We start from the raw sequence: 4,977 nt of genomic DNA on the forward strand, positions 1-4,977 counted from the left end.
GTTCTGCAAAGGCACATTTTTTGTTGCCTAGTGATTCAAAAAGGATCAAATCAGAATCTCTGTACCATACCTGAAGCAATCATTCTTTCATCAAACAATATAGTGGAAAATTAAGCCTCAACTCCTTTAGTCACCATATATTTTTAATACTAACATAATTCAAATCCTAGATTACTGTCCTCCTCAATGCTTTGCAATGATTAATTGCTTAAGACACAGTAGTGTGTTCATGTTGCAAGGAAACCAGAGCAGTGTAAGATCCTCACCTATACTGGAAGTACAAAGCAAATAGATTGATTTTCCTTTTTACATTCCCTAACTACTGTAATGGAGCTCAAACTGAGGTAGCTCATGGGGTGGGGTGGTAAATTAAATTAATAGATTAATACAAAATAACTTTTAAGCCTCAGGTCTGATTAACTTGGGAGTAAAGTGCCAGAAGATATCATGGAGTTAAAGACCCTAATAAGGTTAGAAAAGAAGATTTAGACATATAGCTAATCAGAACATTCAATTCTGCCCTATTAAATAGGGTAAAATTGAACAGCAAATATTACATTTTCATGCTTGAGAACCACTGCTAACGGGTTTGAATTTCTGAATAAACTTCTCTAAGATTTTAATTTTCCCATCTATGGCCATGTCACATAAGTGACTCAGTCATTCTTTGATCATCTGGTGAATTCACATCCTTTTCCTCTTTGTTTTTTCCCAACTCACAAGCTCAAAAATTTTAGCAAAAAAATTCTTAGTATGGTCTTAAATTTCGTATCACCAAATTCTATTGCAAATAAATTTACTTCTGTGTACCAGCTCATGTAGTTCTTTATACATGACATTGTCATCTTCATCCCTTTTGATAGTATTTTTGAACTTGACAGTCAGTAGGTCACTCTGACTTTGGCATAGGGCTATTAATAAAGTACTAAACAAGCTCCATTCTGAAATTATTCCTGAGATATCCTTCTAGTGATCTCTTTTCAGACCAGTATCCTTGTCAGCAGAACCCATTCATCACATAATTGTTACACCGTATCTTCCTCAGTTTGATCCAAAAGGCACAGTCAAGACAGAGAATTGTATTGGTTCAGTGCAATGATTTTGGTGTTCCTGGTGCCTGAACACAGCTGCTATTGGGGTGGACGTTATCCCCAGTCAGAGATGCACTCCTGCCTCATTCTTCCACTTCCATCAATTCACTACATAGATGTATTCACTACATAGGTTTATGAAGGCTTTGGGGGTGATCTGAGATTTTTACCTGAAGCACTTTGCCACAGCTTATATTAAAGAGCAAACATCTTATTAGAGGACTGGCTTATGCTTTTGCATAGTTCAAACCCTGACTTTTTTAAGCAAATCATATTCTGAATCATCCCTCTGGTCTTAAGTTTATTTGTTTTCAGCCTGGTTTCCAAAGGAAATGAGTCATAAGTACATATGTTTTCTGCTGTCTGCCTGTCAGTCCCCTCTCAGTAACTTTCAAACCTGTTGGCCAGCTCAATTTGATAGGAAGAGAGATGTATCAATGATACTAAAGTAATATGGTATAAATGGAAGATAGGGAAGAAGCAGGGACACTAGAGGCTCAACTGCATGACAGGGTGATGTTTTCACTGCCTCTACATGGCCTGTCAAAGGTCAGGCAGGTGACAGCCTGGCACAGGCAGGGTTAGCTCGCTGTTGCTGACAAATCACTCTTCTCAGTAAGTTTGTTTAATGCATTTTTAAGGAAGATAAGGTTGAGAACTTTGTTTTATACCTCTCTTCAGTTAGAAAACAGTTTACTTTTGATTTGCCTCTTTGATTCTGTCAGTTCTTCTCTCCATCCCTCCCACAAAGGCATAAAGGTTTCTCTCTGTTTCAAAACACTGTTAAAATGGAAAAGCTTTAGGCTACACTGGATCTGGATAAAACATATGAATGAGTAATTAATTTAATGAAGGAAATATTCCTCATTTGACATCTCCATCTTGCCAGATGAATCTTTTCAGTCAGGGAGAGTTCAAGGAAAATCCAAAATCATTTCAGTCCCAATCAATTTTCCACGGTAAGCCTGCTCTCCACCCCTCAGCAGACTCTGCAGTGGTCAGCTCTGTCATGTGTCCTGGGAGGTGAACCGTGAGCCACCAAAGAGCACAGCACACAGATGTTACCCAGCCACGTCATCATGCCTTGTTCATGGTACAGCATAAAGTGCCAGCTTTCATCCCAAACTGAGCATGCTGCAGTAAGCCAGGCTTGAGGCCATCATGGCATGCACAACTGTCTGTGACTTCACTGGAGAGCCTTCATGCTGTTCCAGCTGCATTTCACAGCACTGTTGTCCGTTGTTTGACCTGCTATGAGCAAAGGATGCATTTCTCTTCAGCAGAGAAAGCAGCTTGAAATCCCTCATGTCCTCCAAAGTGCTTCCCTATTTACAGAAGGCACTCTTTGTCTCATATGGGTTTTGAAAAAATACCATGATTCCATTAAGACCTTAATTTCATTGTTTCATATATTACAGTAAGAATTATAAATATTTGATAGCAGCTGTTGGAGTTGACTGCTGCTGAACACCAGACAATTACTAGATGGTTGTCTGCTGTTGCTGATCTATGGTAAAATTCTGTGTACTTTTCCCTTGGGAAAACAAGTCAAGGGACAAGATTCCTTCAGTGGATGTGTGTAGCAACAGGAACCCAGAGGAGGAAAGGGTACAGTGTAGAGAGGGTGCCACAGTGAGAAAGTAAAGCAACACAAGGTGAGCAAAAGCAAACAGCAACAAAGAGGCAGTGGAATAAATAGCAACTGGAACAGATTTGAAGGCCAAGCATGTCTAGTTGACTGGGACAGACTGGATTAGATGACCACTGCTTCTAAAAGATAAAGACAGGTCCAAGATTACTAGATAGTCATAGAGGAGGAAACCTCCAGGGTGTTTAACCTGGCAAATCAACAATAACAGCCTTGGCAAAAAAACCAAAAAACCAAAACAAAAAAAAAAAAAAAACAAAAAAACAAAAAAAAAAAAAAAAAAAAAAAAAAAAAAAAAAAAAAAAAACCCCCCCCCCCCCCCCCCAAAAAAAAACCCAAAAAACAAAACAAAACAAAAAAAACCCAAAAAAAACCAGAAGGAACTTCCATCTCTTCTAATGTGGCTGCAATAGGAGCTATTATAGAACAGAATTTATTTATAGAATTTATAGAATTCTATAATTTAGTTTATAGAATCAAAATGTTGTAGTAGTTAAAACCTGACTGAATCTCTTGCTCTGTCAGTGCTTTGATAGGACTTTGCTCCTACCTCTCCTGGATGAGAGAAACGAAGGTGCAATATGAAGATCATCTCCATGTGAAGCTCTTTATTTTGGTAAAATAAAGATTTGCTGGTACATAACTAGAGGCAGATTTTGGCTTCAGAAAGTTCTTGTTTACTTGAAATCTAGATTTTAACTACTGCTTTAATATTACCACTGCCAAGATTTTTCAGTAAGTTTCTGGTTTTGATTTGAAGGACTAGTAACTACAGGAAGTGGTAGGCCAAAATACTCTTACAAAACAGAAGCTATGGGGATCAGATGAAAAGTTGGCTGAAAATCCTTGCTTCTCAAGGCCTTGGCTCTTTGAAGGAAAACTGCAGTATTACATCACTGAATTTGTGAAAAAAAGGAAGCAAAAAGCACCACAGACTTATCTTAAAGTATCTTAAGAACCATGGTACAGAAATAATGAACACTTTTAAATAGGCTCTTCAAACCTACAGAAGTATGAGACAGTGGAATATAATCACATAGCAAAGGCTAGCAGTCATGCTAGCTGTTCTTAAATGCTTACCTGTCCCCATGTCTGGCCAGGATGTTGCTCTGACATCCTCCAACAGGACCTTCTGATAGGAATTAGAACTAAACGGCAGCTGTCAAGGGCAACCCAGGATGTTCATGCTCTGAGTGTTCAGGACAATCAAGAATGAGACTGAAGAGCTGTCAAGAGTCTTCTATCCATACCCATGGGTGGTACAAGTGTACAGATAAGACATATCTCAAGTAACATTTGCTTAACCTGTTCTTAAGTATTTGCAAAGCTATGAACCTTCACAATTTTCCCAAGCAGTCTCTTTTCACTGGTATAGAGTTTTTCCTAGCTGAAATGCAACCCCTCTTCTTGCTTTCTGAGTACAAGGAGAACAGATAGTTTCCTGGTTATAACCTTCTTTGCATTTGAGTTGCTTTTTTTCTTTTTATGTGGATGAATAAAGTTAGCCTCTCTTCCCTCACTGTCTTGGTGAGGCCCTATCCTCTCTGGACCACTTGTTATTGTCAGGATCCTCCTGTGGATTTTCAGCAGAATTGCTTTCCAGCTACCTGTTCCTCTGCTTGACTTACACAGTTGGGTCTTTTCCTGCATATCTGTAGGACCTTTAACTTGCTGCTGTTGAATTGCATCCTGTTTTTCTCAGAACACCACCACCAATTTGTGGGGATCCTTTGGAATTATGCCCCTACCTTCCAACAGATACTAGCTTCTCACATCTAGAAGTTATGGGCAAAATGACAAGACAGTCTACAGTCTGTCATTTAGTTCTGTATTGACAACACCAAATGCCATGGGGCCTAGGACACATCAGTGCAAACTACTTAATGTTGTCTTTCATTTTGTTAACATAAGTAAGTCTATTCATTTAGACTATGCTCCTTCAACTTGCTTAAGAAAATGTACTAAAATTTGTCATTTGACTAGCGTAAAAGCCAAGATATCTACTGTTTTTCCTTTATCTTCAAGATTGATCATCCTATCACCGACTGGAATTAAACTGATCTGTTCTGACAGCTCATATTAGTCCTAGGGTAGGCTGCCAGCCACAAGAAGCCTGACACACAGACTCAGCAGCTCCTTTAAGAACTACTAAATACCTTTTAATGTGTACCGTGTGGAAGCACCAGCGTACTTCAGTCACTGCTACTGACTCTCTCTCTCCTAGAAGAGCTAATTGGA

The sequence above is a fragment of the Geospiza fortis genome, unplaced genomic scaffold, assembly GCF_000277835.1.
Source record: "Geospiza fortis unplaced genomic scaffold, GeoFor_1.0 scaffold54, whole genome shotgun sequence".
Taxonomy (NCBI): domain Eukaryota; kingdom Metazoa; phylum Chordata; class Aves; order Passeriformes; family Thraupidae; genus Geospiza; species Geospiza fortis.